The sequence below is a fragment of the Puntigrus tetrazona genome, chromosome 7 (genome assembly GCF_018831695.1).
Source record: "Puntigrus tetrazona isolate hp1 chromosome 7, ASM1883169v1, whole genome shotgun sequence".
NCBI lineage: Eukaryota > Metazoa > Chordata > Actinopteri > Cypriniformes > Cyprinidae > Puntigrus > Puntigrus tetrazona.
The window spans coordinates 7,770,604-7,788,171 of record NC_056705.1 but is presented as its reverse complement, the minus strand read 5'-3'; the positions used below and the strand labels follow the sequence as shown (position 1 = coordinate 7,788,171).

The 17,568-nt window shown below is 41.3% G+C and overlaps 1 protein-coding gene and 1 pseudogene across 1 annotated transcript in view; one reads left to right on the top strand and one right to left on the bottom strand.

Moving 5' to 3' along the window:
* The window catches only part of LOC122348662 (aerolysin-like protein), a 333,550-nt gene that overhangs the window by 246,704 nt on the left and 69,278 nt on the right, over window positions 1-17,568 (bottom strand). The gene's annotated exons all lie outside the window — the stretch shown is intronic.
* LOC122348656 lies at window positions 8,501-16,402 on the top strand (annotated as a pseudogene).

Below are 17,568 nucleotides of genomic sequence, written 5' to 3'. Positions count from 1 at the left end.
ATAGTTTGCTTCTAAACTTACATTAGGCTGTATTTCTCACCCATGGGGTGATGTTAGTAGCTTAATTCAACCAACAAGCTTCACTATTAGGCTTCTCTCACTCTCTCTTGTTAATTAATTCCAATTCATACAATCTTACTGTCACGTCTCTGGACTCTTTGTTTATGTTTTTGTCTTGTGCCATGTGCTCCCTGTGCCCTGCCTTCCCTCCATGTTAATTATGTCATTGTCATCAGCTGTGTGTAGTTAATTTAGTCATTTAACCCGGTGTATTTAAGTCCTGTGTTTTCAGTTCCGTTGGTCCGATCTCGTCCATAGTTGCGTGTGATTTTGTTCTGTCATTCTGCCTGCCTGCCTACCTGTATATTGTTTATTTCATCCCCGAGTGGATTAAAGCCTTTTTGTTTTCATTTATACGCATTGTATGCTCTCGTGCCTATCACACCCGTGACAGAAGATCGGACCGTACAAAAGTACAAGTTTAGCGGCGATTATTTCTTTTATTTTGTTTTCATGTATTCCCGTACTAAGACCGAATTTCTCATCCTCCTGCTGGAGCAGGGGGATTGCTCTCTCGAGGAATATACCGCGCTATTCCTCCACCTGGCCAACGACTCTCATTACCGGACAGCTTTCTGTGCGGAATCTACTTCCAGCGCACTAAACGCTTTCCAATCAGGCGCAGCTGTCCGGGCGGTCCTCGAGAGAGCATCGCCACGTCGTCGAGTGGGTGCTGGTGTCGTGCAAATCGTCGAGGACTGTTGCACTGGAGGACAACGACACCAGCCCCACTCAGGATCCAGAGCCCAGCTCATCCCTTCACCGCATGGTCGAGCCCCAGCCTGAGCCCACCGCTGACACGGGGGCGGAGTCGAGCGTGTAACCACGGACCCATCGCCAGAGAGCGCGCCGAGCCGTGGAGCGTAACAGGACCCGAGCCGAGCACGCCAGACCAGGTGCGCGAGCCAGCAACGGAGCTCACCACGGTGGAGCCAGCAGACTGCAAGGAGAGCGCGGAGTGGAGCTCCGTCCACTGCACATCGGCTGGGGGTGAGCTGGTTTCCCACCTAGGGCTGCTGGATCCCCCAAAACTCCCTCCATTGCCCGCGCCACGTGCGCTCCGTCCCGTTCCAGTGCCCGCGCCACGCGTGCGCTCGGCCCCGTTCCAGTGCCCGCGCCACGTGCGCTCCGTCCCGTTCCAGTGCCCGCGCTCGTGCGCGCTCCTCTCCAGTGCCCGCGCCGCGTGCTCCTCCCAGTGCCCGCGCTGCGGCGCCTCCCAGTGCCCGCGCCTCGTGGCGCTCCCTCCAGTGCCCGCGCCTCGTGCGCGCTCCTCCCAGTGCCCGCGCCGCGCGCGCTCCTCCAGTGCCCGCGCCACGTGCGCGCCTGCGTGCGCTCCCTCCAGTGCCCGCGCCACGTGCGCGCTCCGTCCCGTTCGGTGCCCGCGCCACGCGTGCGCTCCGTCCCGTTCGGTGCCCGCGCCTGCGCGCTTCCAGTTTTCCCTCCTCCCACCCTGGTCATACGCCACCGATGGATCCCAGCAGCCCCTGCGCCACCTCAGCTCACCATCCGAGCTCGCCACGGGTCTGCCGGTCTCCATCGCCGCCGAGGTTGAAGGATCCCTCGCCTCGCCGTCCTGCCTCCGAGACCCAGACTCTCCTCGGCTCAGACCCGCCGGCTCCCCTGGGCTCCTAGCTCCTCCTCTCCACCGTGGTCCGTCAGTCCACCAGCTTCACCAGGCTCCATCGTCCTCCGGCTCCGCCTTGGTCTGTCGTCGACCATCCGTCGCCGGATTCCTCTCCTCCGGCTTCACCTCGTCCCTCCATCCCACCGGCTCTCTCAGGCTCCTTCTCTCCGGCTTCACCTCAGTCCTCAATCGCTCTGGCTCCGCCGCGTCCTTCCTGTCCCCTGTCTCCGTGCCGTCGCCGGAAGCCTGCGGCGCGCTTGACCTCCAGCGCCCTCGACGTCACCCTGGCTCTTCGGCTCTCCGTCTCCGCCTCAGGCTCCTCCACCACCTGCTCCGCCGCCGTCGGTCGGCCCCATGGAGTCGATGGCTGCTCCTCCTCCATGGCTCCTCCCTCCGTCGGCTCCACCGTGGACCACCATAGCTGGGCTCTGGATCTTCTCCTGCTCCGGACTCCTCCTGTCTTCTCCCTGGCTCCTCCCTCCTTCTGTTCCTCCCTGGACTGTCTGTCTACTCCCTCCTGGGGGCCGTCCTCCACCAGAACCTCCTCCCAAGACCCGGTATCCCCAATTCCTAGTCGTTTTGTTTTTGTTCCTCTTTAGGTGCGAGGACGCACCTTCCGGGAGGGGGGTGTAATGTCACGTCTCTGGACTCTTTGTTTATGTTTGTCTTGTGCCATGTGCTCCCTGTGCCCTGCCTTCCCTCCATGTTAATTATGTCATTGTCATCAGCTGTGTGTAGTTAATTTAGTCATTTAACCCGGTGTATTTAAGTCCTGTGTTTTCAGTTCCGTTTGTCCGATCTCGTCCTTATATGCGTGTGATTTTGTTCCGTCTATCTGCCTGCCCGCCTGTATGTACATTGTTTATTTCATCCCTGAAGTGGATTAAAATAAGTTTATTTTCATTTATAGTCTTTGTCTGCTCTCGTGCCTATCACACCCGTGACACTTACAGGGCTACTGATCTAAATAATTCCATGAGCTGTAGATAACATAACATGAAAATGATCCGTTCAGTCAAATGTTGTGCTGCAAAACATCCATGACAACTATTGTCCATGCTGGAAAATAATAACGGCCACTCAACGTCAATTATAGCTATAAATAATTTTAATAGAATGGCCATTCAGAACTCGAGTGTCTACCATGGGCATAAAGCAATCACTTGAGAATAATGTAAACATAGATATCGGATACCAGTCATGTGTAAAATTAATGTAAATAGGTGGGCGGAAAAAAATCTGATATGATCAAATTATCAGATCTGTGCATTAAAGAGTTGCGGTATAAACACAGCCTAAGGCAAAGACACAGGAAACACGGACAGGGATCATGACATAGCCCCCCCTAAAGGAGCGGCTTCCAGATGCTCAAGTCCAGAAAGGAGGTGGAGTGTAGCTGGAACAGGGGGAAGGATGGAGGGTCAGGTCCATATGAAAGTAGGACAGTGGATGGCGGCAGAGCAGAGTGCCAAGGTGAAATGGAGCAGAGAGGTTTGGAGATTCCCAGGGCGGAGCAAATGGAGCAGGAGCTAACCAGGGTGGAGCAGGATTCCACACAAGAAGTTCAGAGTTCAGCACTTTGGGTTGTAACAGGGCCATTATAGCTTACGGGGGGGGTTAGGTAAGGTTTCTGGGTTTGTGAGTGAACTAGTGGAGCAAATAACGAGTTCAGAGTCAGATCCAGCATTTACATTTATACTGACGGGTAGTTAGAAATTAAGAACATTAAATGGCAACAGAACAGGCAAACTCGTAAGGAAGGCAGTTCAAAATCAGACTCATTGACCAAAACAGAATAGATGGCTACTTCGTAATTTATTTTTTTTCGACACCAATAGGGGTAATGGGACAGACACTGGGTACACTGGTAGTATCTGGGCTCTTCTAAGGGTTCAGAGACAGGCAAGACAGACAAACCAAAATGAGATACATTAATAGAGATGGGATTTCTAGATTATAGAACCACCTTTGAAGATACTGTGTCGGATGCCCATACCTCAGGGAACACAGCAGCATGCACCATTTCCTTTGAGTGCTTCTGCAGTTTCAACCGCCACCTCGAGAGACATTAAGGCCCCGATATACTTCAAACTAAATCAAACAACAAACTGAAATGACATCATTGCCAACAAAATCAGGCCAAAAAGTAGTTTGAAACATTTTGGGGAGTCCATTTAGCTCCTAAACATCTTTAAGCACACAGTCAGTGCATGAAAGAAAATAAAAATTACACCATACAGCTTCTAAACCTAAATCCAACCTAAATCTCGCCTCTATTAGTCCAGGGTGTCAGAATGTTCCGAAGCAGTATACCATCACTCAGCAACTTCTTCTTGCCCTCAAATGAAGAACAAAAGTTTGTTTAAAATATATAGGGGCCTTTATCATGGTCACACGCTGTATTGAACAGTTTTTGGTGGTGTGTGCAGCCCAAATGCTATAAAGCGATGCCCATTATAGAAAGTACTTCCAACAAGTTCAGGGGCTAGAGGACTAAAAGGGATAGATGCTGGTTTGGGGATACCAGCTGCTTAGACGGACATCAGCGGTGAATCCTTTTCATTGGATGCCAGTCTGGGGTACTGACCTCGTAGAAGGATTCTGGACAAACAGATGGGACTCTGGACGATCGTCTGAGATGTGACTGTGGTGGATCATTTCTGATGGGACTTATCTTTAGACAAGGTCGAGGTTTTCAAGACGCAAGGTCTTCCAACCAGGGTCTTCCGAATCAAAAACGGGAGGGAATAAGATAACAAAATGGACACAAAACTACAAACTAAAAGTCCTTAGATACAGGAAACACTGACAGGAATCATGGCAATGTGACACTAATGGGTAATGATGCTGAAAATTCAACTTGACCATCACAGAAATTAATATTATAATAGAAGTTATTTTATCAGTTATTTTAAAATGTAATAATATTAGTGTTTAAGATTAAATAAATGCAGCCTTGGAGAGAGACATATTTCAGAAAAAAAAAAAATCCTTACCTCGAATATTTGAACAAAAATGTGCATTATTTATGCTGTTCAGTAATGTTGTTTGTGTTATGTTCAGCTTTGAACTAGGTTCGTGAGACAAATGTGTACTGAATAAATTTGCAAAAGCCAGAAACTGCTAAATCTATTTCTGCTCTCCTCTACCTGTGATGTGACAGCAAAGATAATGGCATGTCATAGACTAGCAAGACAAATTTATGATCCTTAGAAAGAAAGATTTGTGACCTAATATTGTGGGCACAAACCGTTTCAAATCAGAGTTCGATGGCAAAAAAAGCAGCCTGAATACGCACATTGACATTCAGCTTCAAGGTGAAGGGCAACTGTGAATACAATTTTTGCTGTCAACAGAAAGCAGCTGGACCTTCTTTTAACTGACACACAGCCTTTAAGTTAAAGGATAACAGCTAACTCCACGCCCCCAAGCCATCATATCCACATTGATATGATGAGTCCAGCCACCATCGAGCCACCAGTCTCCAAATTTAAAAAGCCCTGGGAAAACTCTGGGAACAAATTAGCCAGTTGTCTGAATAATGAGAACTTTGGCCACTAATGGTTTGTACCAGCATAATAAATAAGCTTCAGCAACCAACAACTCTACTGTTGTTTGATTTTCCATGATCTCAGCATGGTAATTACTCAGGTATTTATTGCTGAATTTGGTGCTGTACCTTTCCTTAATGATTAACACTCTGAACATAAACATTTGGATTATATATCAGGTACTATAAATGCAGTGACAGGACAAAAATAGGATGAGAAAAAAAACAACACACTGCTTTTCTTAGAAGTCCACTTGAATTCCAAGCAACACCCTTGAGCATCACCTGATGATAAATGCTTCCCTGGAGATATATGAGTTCAGGTTAGAATGCATTAACCCTTTCAGTGTGTTTCACCATCAGATGTGGACTGGCACATGCACACAAACTTTAGTGCAATCAGACATTAGTGTATATTAAAGCGCTAAAGCAGAGACCATTAGTACAGTACTAATATATACAATATAAACTTTTATATACAATAAAAAACAAAACAGCAACACCGCAGCCATTATTTTCCAATATAAATATCTGGACATCAAATATTGACTTAAAGTGATTTAATATAGCATATTATCTGTTAGCTATCTTAAAACTTCTCAGAAAAGTAGTCCATAGTAATGTACAAAAGAATTAGCAGCAAGACAAACACAAATACTCAAACTGTGTTCGTATGAAAAAACAAAGAGCTAGTCTGTGGGACTTAAAAGCAGCGCTGTGAATATTAGGAAATATCAAACCATCATCCAACGACCCGTGTAACAATAGATGTTAGTTTCTACTTACTGAACCTGATTGTTATTTTTGGCAAGCGTGTATTTACACGGAGCACTTTGAATGCAGTGTTATGATTATTTCTGTGTGCCGAGAACTGTGCAAAATCATACTCTGAGCAATTTCCTTCCCTCTTCTTTCCCTGCCGCCTGAAGTGTTTATTGGCATTTCCATCCACACTCTGATTTAACAGTTGTATCAATAATTTATGCTCTGACTGTCTGACAGTGGTATTTTTTTCCACCGCTCTGCTCAGCAGAATGATAATAGAACAAAACAGCCCACCGATGTAGCGGTGGTCAGTAACATTATGCTTCAGTATCTAAATCTAGATTTACATATACGTCATCCAACTATACAAATGACTAACACCAAACTAATCATTCTTATGATTAATGCACGCAACTGGTAGTGTGTCTAAAAGCAAAGCTGTGAATCCATGCTTAACATTGCCAAGACAGGTGTGGAAAATGAGAATATAATGCAGACTGGATTTATGCAAGCAGTTATGCTTGGCATGCAGCGACAGTCAATTATTTACTGCATACATGTAGCCCGGTAAACTGATCATTGCTTGTTTTTTACATAATAAAAACAAGAATTATAATAATAAATATGATTAATAATACCATATAATATAACCAGTCGCATTACTTGCAATGTTTTCTATAATGAATCTACCAATAGAACAAATTAAATCCAGCTTAACTAAAAAACAAATGCATACAATATGTGACATAGCTCCATCTAGTGAGTATAATGTTCCTGTACAGTCATTTGAGACCGATAACGCTGCAATCTAACCCAATCGAATCTCTCCGAAATAACCCTGGGTTCTTAAACTAGACTGAGCAGGGAGCGTTTCAACCTATTCCTCCCTAGCCATAGAATTACTGCACTGAATTACTTGCCTAACAGCAAAATATCTTCTCACGGTTAAATACGTCAAAGTTATGTGGCAGTTTCTTCACATCAGTTGCGAGCGTGTTAAAATGCACTCAATGTCATGGCTAATCAATGAGTAGCAGCAGCATGAGGCTGGCGTCAAAAGCCGCTTTCTCTCTATATGAGAGTCAGCATTTTTGACCAATAAAAGCTGATGATCCTCACATAGTTTATGGGAATGTTAGACTACTTGTAATAATAATTGCAAAGAAGTATGTAATTTGAAGGTGCATTCTAGTTAATACATAAAAAAAATGGATAATGTTTATATTTAACCACAACTAATTTGATTAAATGTATAGCCATTTGCATTTCTGGCACAAAACTGCTTCAGGATCAGCCTGATTTATTTATCGGATCCAATGTAATTTAATTTGCGTCACAAATCATCTCTTATTTCATATTTAAAAACCTCTGTGCACACACTAAATCCAGATTTGGAATTGAGCACGATTCAAAAATCTGACAGTTTTTGTTAATCATGATGTTTAAAATCTGAATGTTATCTGAAATGTTCTTTCAAACAGACTAGATTTATGTTGTTCGTGTAACTACTCATTCACGCAAATAATTATCTCTGATTATGCATGCAAAGTCTTTTCGGTCTTGGCAGAAAGATTATTTTACAGCAACAGGGGGCCTAGCATCTTACATCAAAATCAAGCAAAGCACAAAATAATCCCTTTGCTCCGAAGCCAAAAGAATTATGAGCAAACATTAAAATGCAAAAATGTTCAATCAGATTAAAGCTTTGTAGTTTATATATATATATATATATATATATATATATATATATATATATATATATATATATATATATATATATATATATATATATATATATATATATATATAATAATTTTTATTATTATTTATTTTTATTTATTTTTTTATATTTTATTTTATCACTTTTTTTCAGTGGTTGTTTTTGTTTATTTCTTCTTCCATATTTAATAATATCCAGAAGTCTGCAGAATAGTTATTTCCTAGTAAAATCTATTATTTTACCAATAAACCATTTAGTTATATAACGATTTTCTAGTAAAAATCAACAGACTTACGGTTTATTAAATTATTACAAGGACATGTTGTCACTGACAATTTGAAAAAAATTGCATTTCATAATAAAAATGATAAGTGTGCCATCTTCCACAACACGCAACTGACAAACAACTAATTAAGTCCAACATTAGTTCAAACAACTAGTTTTTTATCTTTGATGAAGTGGAAAATTGTAGGCCTATTTGTTTGGAGCATGAATACTAAAGTATGCTACAACATTTACGATTCGCAAACTAAACTTGAGAAAGCAAGCATGAATGCAACTGGGCATTTAATTGAAAGCCAGCTTTCGGTGCGTAGCAATTTGTGCACAACCTGATTCTCTACGCTCTTAAAAGACTTTACTGAGTCTGTTTCACGCAGAAAGGGGAGAGAGGGTCTCAAGGCAGTTAAGGAATCGATGAGCCTTATGAGGCATCGGTTCAACAGTTTGGACAGTCAAACTTGAGAGAGACCACGTCATCGTGTAACTGCTGCGCGAGTGACCAATGAGGGTCTCTCATGACGCGGAGTCATGGCGCGGACATGAGCGAAGAGAAAACACACACACGAGCAAAGTTAAACGCTAAATAGGGATTAAAGACAATTTAGAGCAATCCGTCAAACTATCCGAGGCGCATAACAACCGAAATCGTTAACAGCTGGATTCGGTAAGTGGGAAAGCGCCGGGAACTGCCTGTGTACGAGGGTGAAAACGTGACGCTTTCTCGTGTTGTTTTTCTCAACCGAAGCAGACGAACGGCAGACGCGTATCGCGTTTTCGTGTGCGATTTCTCGCGCGTTTCTGTGGTGGTCGTGACGCCGAAGCCCTTCTGGTTATTTGAGCGGATCGAAAATATTTAGAAACGTTTCCGTTGCTACGTGAGGTCTCGTTGGTGTGGAGTTGGCAGTTAGGTGAAGATGAGCGATGCGTGACATTAACCGTCAGGTCAAATCCTAAAATAGACTGGATTTTGAAGGTCTCTTGGCTACAGACTAGCAAAAGGTCCGATGAAAGGGTAAAGCTAACTATAATCCCAACATTCAATGTCTAAACTTTGTTAATAATTTCGTAATCCATAAATTTGCAAGCAAATAAATCGTATACGCAGCGCTAACGGTTAGATTGCTACCTACCTACCTACCTACCTACCTATGTTTTGTTCAGTTTCAGTTGAAAGCGAGAGATTATATAATTTGAAGAAATTACATTTTAAATATTATACAGTATTATATAAACACATAACAGTAAAATATACTATATAACACAATATAGTGTGTGTGTGTATATATCTCACACACACACATATGTACATACACACTAATACCCACTAAAGAAACTAATCCTATTTTAGCATAAATGTGGTTCATTAAGGACTGCTTTAACTGTCTTGAGTGCAGCAATGCCTGATGATGATTGTCCCGAGTCCCGAACATGCTCCGCTCATTTGGGTCTGTGCTGATGGAATGCAGAACCGTGGCAGCTGTGTTATGATGGGCATCTCTCGGTCAGGTGCAACATTAGACTGCAGGCCACTGGTAGGTTAGAGAAACACACAGGGTGTGCAGTGGCTCTGCAGATGGAAGAGGGGCCCTGAGGGATTCATAAAAGGGTTTATTATTCTAAAGTTGTACAGAGAACATACAGAGAGGTGCCACTGGTTGCAAGGGTCCAGTAGGTACATTTTCATTTCAGTGTAATTTATATATAGGTAGATGACAAATAAAAACTGGACTGTGTCTTATGGTGTGACAGCTAAAATGTAGAAAGAAACCTTTAAATACAAATGACTTGAGAAAAATGTACAAAATAGCACGAGAGGGTTTTTTTCTGTCACACCTTCTATACATCAACTACTCATAAACGTGTTTAATAATGGTTTTGTTGTGCTCGCTGGGAAAGGTCCTTACATCACTGAGGTGCGTTTCCTGTGTATGGTCATGAATCATGTCTCATAACTAGAGATCATGACACTGTATTGACAAGTCAGGAAAAGTCATGTGTGGGTCGCTGCCAGTCATGCTATTCTCAGAGCGACTGGTAAACAGACTACTAGTAAGCAACTTGGTATGCGAGTTGCCTAATACGCAACACTGAGATGCTGCATTATGGAGAATATATATATTGGCATCTAATGCATTCCAAAAATACCTTGCAGCCTCTCTGGAGCCCAGTACATGCATAAATGAATGCGTTATTCCTCCACCCTGCTATACATAATGTAGGTCTCTGACTGAAAATTGTAGAGCTTTGCTGTTCAGAGCAGGTCTATTCCCCTGCAGTTTGTTGACCCTTTGGGGCCCCTCTCTCTCTCTTTCCCCCCTTCTCTCATCTTTTTTTGATGAGCCAACCTTCAAAAAACTTCACTGAGCTGCCTAATGTCACATGGCTCTTCAGGATAAACTATGCTTGTGTTATGCCTTCAAGGACTCATGTGTTTGCCAACCTGCTTTGATACCTGACCCAGTAGATAGAAATGCCATTTTATTTTAAACTCGCATGTCATGCCAGTGAAAATGCCTTACTTTATTCTATTCTTAACAAGAGTCACCAGGCAGGTAGCTAGAGGAGAAACAGTGTAAGGCATGTTTATGCAGACTGCTAAATGCTCTTTTTATAATATGAAATAACTTATGAGCAGAATATTGTATAATTTGGAATTTGTTTATCTTTCTTTAAAGGACACTTTGCCCAAAATACATATTTTGTCACTTATTTTTCACCCTTCTGTGAAGCACAACAGTAGACTCACTCAATGTAAATAAATGTTCATTTATACTGCCAAGTTAAGAAAATATATATATATATATATTTTATTTATCTTATCTTTATTTATCTTAATGAAGTCATACAATAGCTTTTATGATAAAAAGGCCAAAAATATGGGTCATTAAGAAAGATACATTCACACTAAGGGCTATAACTATAATTCTAACTATAATTCTATATATATTCATATAATTATAACTCTGTTCTTGGTGTAAATGGGCCTTAAGTGAAGACAACTGAGTTTGAGAGCTGCAATAGAGGGAAAACCTGCTTCTCTCTTGACGCTCAAATACTCCCTAGAAAACCTATAGATTACTTCTGTGATGCTGTTATACTTTTTTTTTTTTGTCCTTTTCACACGCCATGCTTTATATATGGACAAGATTATTCTTTCCTTTGTGCTTCAAATGAAAAAATAAACAATATTAATGCAATGAAATGAGATTTAAGTAAATGATCACACAGTTTTATTTATGGTTAAACTACATGAGTTTCTCAGAGTGGAGAAGTTTCTGTAATCTTCATTAAGTGAAGCTAAAGGGTGTACTGAGACCCCCTCACCCAGCCTGTGAAAATGGACACTGCTGGTGTATTTATAGACCAGACACGAAGAGCACACTTTCTTAAGAGACCAACCGTTGCACTCATTCGTCATAACCACATGATATTTCGTTTCTAGAAGCTACTGTGTCCTTTTCACAGATTTAATCGCTTTGAGAAGATACACAGGTAGTCTGAAACTTCAGTTTGGGGTTTTCTGTTTTTTAGAACTTGCTTTAGTTATTTTCACAAACTTAAATAAGAAATTACTACAAACAAACTAAACTAAAACTCCTGTTCTCTCTTTAAAGATGATTTCAGTGTTCTGACCAGACGTACGCCAAGAGAAATACCGTAAGCTATGGAGAAACCAGTTTTACAAACGCAGCCCTCCATGCTGCCCTTCTTCGATGCGCCCATGCTGTCAACTTGCTCCGCGGCATACACGAAGCTTCGCGCGCCGAAGCGCAAGTTCTTCGACGTCACGCCAGCGCCGTGAAGGCAAAGAGTTCCACTGCCATCGAACTGTGCTAGCAGCTGCAAGCACCTACTTCCGGGCCATGTTTGCCGGCACACTGCGAGAGAGCGTCATGGACCGCGTGGTGCTACATGAAGTGTCAGCTGAACTGTTGGGTCTCCTGGTGGATTTTTGCTATACAGGTCGCGTGGATCGGCCACGCACGAAAAACGTGGACCTCCTGCTCAAGACGGCGGACCTCTTCCAGTTCCCATCCGTCAAAGAAGCGTGCTGCGCATTCCTGGAGCAGAGACTTGATGTTTCCAACTGCTTGGAAATCCAGGACTTCGCAGAGGCTTACGCCTGTCGCGAACTAGCAACTAGTGCTCGCCGTTTCGCGCTGAAGAACATCGTGGAGCTGGCGAAGAGCATGGACTTTGAACGATTGTCGTGGAAGCGGTTGCTGGAGTTTGTGTCTGATGACGGACTGTGTGTGGATAAGGAAGAAACAGCGCACCAGATTGCCGTGGCGCTGGGTTAAAGCCGACTTGCAGCATCGGTTGCATTACTGGCCTGAGTTGTTGCAGCAAGTTCGCCTGCCCTTTGTTCGCCGCTTTCTATCTTCTGGCCCACGTGGAGAGTGATCCACTGGTCTACTTGTCACCAGCCTGTTTACGGTTAGTCAGTGAGGCACGGAGCTTTCAGTCTTACGAATATGACCGCCATGACCGACCCAGTCACCGAATCGCGCCCACGCCCCTCCACCGCCTGGCCGAAATTCTGGTGGTGATAGGAGGATGTGATCAAGACTGTGATGAACTTGTTACTGTGGATTGTTACAACCCACAGACCGGACAGTGGAGATACTTAGCAGAATTCCCAGACCAACTTGGAGGTGGCTACAGCATAGCTGCCCTGGGCAATGACATTTACGTGACAGGTTAGTACAATGATGTCATTACCAGGTTTGACTTGTGCCATAATTATTTCATGCTGAGGTAACAGAAGAAAGCACAAATCCCCAGGCAGGCTCAGGAGTGTCCTTCTTTTCAAACTGTTTACAACATGGCAGCCAGTGTATAAATAAACCTCTGTATATTCAGCTGTGTAAGAGTGCGGTGATTGGACATAGTGTTACCTTTCAGGAACAGACAATGTTTCAATCGAGAAACAATCTCATGCAGTTAAACGCAGCTTCTATTCCAGTGTCCTTTGCTGTTATGTAAGAGGTGTTTAAAAAGGTGTCTGAGCACTGACTATGGAATTCAAGAGAACCCGCTTTGATTCCACTCAATGGTTCTGGTTCTTTAATGATTCTTTTACTACTTGCACGCAATATTTGGTAAAAAGTAAATGCAATACTTTTACATATGATCATTTCAATATTACATTTTGAAAGGATTCTTTCATAAATGATAAAATGAACGACCAGTCAATTTAAGTCATTAAAAGAAAATAGTTCACCCTAAAATGAAAATCTTTTTATCTTTATTTTTATCTTTAATCTTTTACTCGCTTTCATGTTGAACAAAAAAAATTCTATTGTTATTTTAAAGACTCAAACAGTTGTTGGTCCCTATTGACTTCATAGTAGGGAAAGAAGTACAATGGGCTATCAACTGTTTGGTTACTAGCTGTTTCTTCAAAATATCTTCTTTGTGTTCAGCATAAAAACTCCTAGAGGTTCAAATCGGTCTACTCAGATTAGCTGAAATTTCATTAATATGTCAACACCTCTAATTGTAGGCTGTATGTTTAAATCACAAAAAAGATAAACTGATTCTCAGAAGTGATTAATTGTATAATCAGGCTGCACAAGAACTGTTAACCGAATCAAATGACATTTTGTCCTGGTTCTTTTTCAACTATCATTACAATTTTAAATGATCTCAATTCATAGCAGTAACCCTGAAGAGTGATAACACGTGAGTCTATTAATGTAGGCAAGTTTGAAAATGGGGTTGATGAATAACAGGAAAGAACATCTGTTCTATTTCTGTCTGTTTAGTGTTGTGTTTAAGCTTTCAAACCTGCTTCGTTTAACAGGTGGCTCAGACGGATCACGCCTGTATGATTGTGTGTGGCGATACAACTCCAGTGTGAATGAGTGGACGGAGGTCTCCCCATGCTGAAAGCCAGAGAGTACCACAGCTCGTCGTATGCACCCTGAAGGGTCAGCTCTATGTGGTAGCCTCTGACAGCACAGAGCGCTACTGATCATACCCTAGACTGCTGGGAGGCCCTTCCGCCCATGCCACATCCCATAGATAACTGTTCTACTACAGCATGTAGGGGGCTAATACTCTCATGCCATTGGCTCCTTAACTGGAGAGGACACCATGGCAATTCAGTGCTACGATGTTGAAAGCAACCGCTGGTCGCTAGTGAACAGTGGAGAGCTGCCTCCGTGGTCCTTTGCCCCCAAATCAGTGACCCTAAATGGGTTAATCTACTTTGTAAGGTGAGGCGCTCAGTTTGTTTTCCCTACAACTTTAATTATCCATTTTGTAACGATATGCAGAAAAAAGAAACAATGAAGGAAGTGAGTTTCTCATGACAACTGTTGTTTTTCAGGGATGATTCAGCGGAAGTAGATGTGTACAACCCACAGAAAAACGAATGGGATAAGATTAGTCCCATGACACAAGTATGTCGATTTTACATTGTTTCACTCTTTTAAGGTGCATTCACATTAAGAACTGTTTGGAAAAAGTCAGATTAAAAATGACACATTTTTATAATGCTCCACATGATTTGGAATTTTGCTTGACGACAACGATTTTTCGACGTAGATATGCATCAGTTTTAAGTTGGTCATTGAATCACTGTTGAATTGTTTTTTGCATGTAAAATTTTGTCATTTTTCAACCTGAATTTACTGAAAAGTAGTTAAATGAATTATTATTTTTTAAATTAAGAACAGTTTTATATTTTAATGACAAACTATTTTATAATAATCCATTCAATATTACACAATATTTTCTTTTAATTTAATGATTTTGTTTCTTTTTTGTGTGATGCCAGAACAGTTGTATCATAGTATATATATATATAAAAATGATTAAATTATATACGTGCATCATATGTATGAATTTTTTAAAAATAAATCACATCATTGACCTGCATTAGACGTTCACACAGATAACTCAAAAGTCTCACCTTCCACAGGTTCATGTTGGAGGCAGTGTCTCTGCTCTTGGCGGGCGACTCTATGTGTCCGGTGGTTATGACAACACTTTTGAGCTATCTGATGTGGTGGAGGTCTACGACCCCTCTGTTCGATCTTGGACCCCAGCTGGCCGGCTCCCCCAGCCCACCTTCTGGCATGGAAGCGTCAGCATATTCCGACAGTTCATGCCTCATGTTCCAAGCACCTTTGAACCCATCGACATACCTGAGGCTAACGCCATCCACCTCCACAGACACCACCGCAACCAGGCACTTCACAACCACAACAATAATGTCAATCAGAACCGCAACCAAGATGTCAATGAAGTGCACTGAGAACTTTTTTTTCGAAAGATGAGTCTGAATGTCATTCAGTGTGACATTGCTATTCTGTGTTTTGCACTTTATGACATGTTCACCTCAACTGGGCAGCAAAGGGAGCTGGTGAATGGACAATCAATGTTTGCATTTTTTCTCCCATTAACCCAGTGTTACTACAGCTTTAATTGTTGCATGCATTTCTAATGCTGACTGTGTTTACCCTAAACAGAGACTTGAGAGAAGTGGCTCATGAAATAGTGCCTATCATGTATCGCGCTATCATGAATTTCAAGCAATCGATACCATGGAAATTGCATGAAGGTTATGCTATTTTTTCTTTAATTAATTGTTTAATTCAGCATGGATCTCCTAAAGTGATTTGCAACATTGCAACTTCAAGTCAACGTAGACAAAAATTTTTATATAATATAAGGCCATAACCTTAATGTGAAGTAAAATTGTTTCTTAAAAAATATAATTTTGAGACCCAATCATTCCAAAAGGTGAAAATTTGGTGTATATGCATGTTTATAACGTATTCTGCAAATGTGGATAACAAATGTTATTTTATATACAGTTAAAAGTCTAAAATTAATTATTTAGGAGAATTCGAGATTTTCCAAAAACAAGACAACAGATAAACAACTGTGTCCCAGCACCCATTGTTTAATATTCATTTTACTAGAATTTTATATTTCAGACAATCTAGCGTGCATGCAGTGATCACATTTTTTGTGAATTTGTATCCGACTTGCTTTTCAACTCATATTTTAATATTAAATTTATTATGTAGTCATAGTTTATTTTAGAGGAAGGTGTTAGTTTACGAGAAACCGCTTGTTTATTAAACCGCCTGCGATCATGAAGAAAACACGAGGAATGGATGTCAAATATTGTATTCGGATGCTGTACTAATAACTGGAAGTAGTAATTCAGTATCTCGTTATTGAATAAACGTATGTGTTTGACGATACCAGTACTTATGAAACTAATTATTTACAACACGCTTAAACGGTACTTGATGTTTATTTTATTTTTTTCTTACAGAATGTTTAGTTTGTGGCCAAAACCATTTGTACATTACAGACAAGGCAATGATTTGTGTAATGTTTGTTTGCGTGGTCAACCAATAAATGACTGCCAGCACTGTTACTTTTCTTGTGCTTATAAAGTTCACAATCACGAGACAAACTGTATGAAATACAATTTATAAGATTCAAATGGTCTCGCAGCCAAATTTACAGATTCACGTTAGATATCTAATTTTCCATCAAGTTCGAATCATGACAATATTAGAACGGTTTATTCCATTAAAACAAGAGTATACATGAAGTTAATGACTGTTTTCTTGTTTTACAACAGACTTTAATTTATATCATGCCTTCCAGATGCTGAATAAATCTAGAGACATTCTCTTAAAAGAACTTTGGTCACATGTTATTGTACATTTTGGCAAACATCTTGGAACTTCAAGTGCAAGTACAAATAAGAAAGGCATAATGCATTCATTAGTTTTTTCTTCACAGAATAAAACCTTTTCAGTTTTTGTCTGTTCATCCAGACAGTGAAAGCACATTTTCAATTAATTAATGATTGTAGACACAGTCTTACTGAAAAACCGCTAAACATTTTTGCAGAAGCTAAGTTCAAATGACTTATATGGAAACCTCAAGATGATCTTGTATCATCGTGCTTGATACAACCAGGTCCACTGTATTTAATAATAAATTAACACAAGAAAGCAATTTGTTTACAATGTCGAAAGAGAAAGTTCACCTTAAACCGACAACACTGTCAATAATTACTCAACCTCATGTCGATCCAAACCCGCAAGACCTTTGTCCTTTTTTTTAATCTCTTCTCATTCTGTGCTCCACCGTTATTGACGCATGCACATTGCTTTCTCTCAAGGTGAATCGCACATGTTGATAATGTCAAACAAGTGTTATAGAAGAGAAGTAATCACTGAATTAAGTCTTTTTTTTTCTTTACAAACTGAAAGTATTATTCTTGTAAAAATAAGGTGGACCACTGACTATTTTAACAATGTCCTTACTACCTTTCTGTGCCTTGATCATGGTAGGAATCATGGTAGGAGAGCTCAGATCTTCTTAAAAATATCTTAATTTGTTTTAAGAAGATGAATGAAGGTTTTTGGGTTTGATAGACATGAGAGTGAATAATTAATGACAGAGTTGTCATTATTGGGCGAACTAACCCTTTAAACCAAATACTTTTTTGCTCTGGACTCATTTAGTCCTTCTCGTCAGCTGCAGAGCTGTCCAGTTCCACCACCACACTGGACTGATGGATAGAGT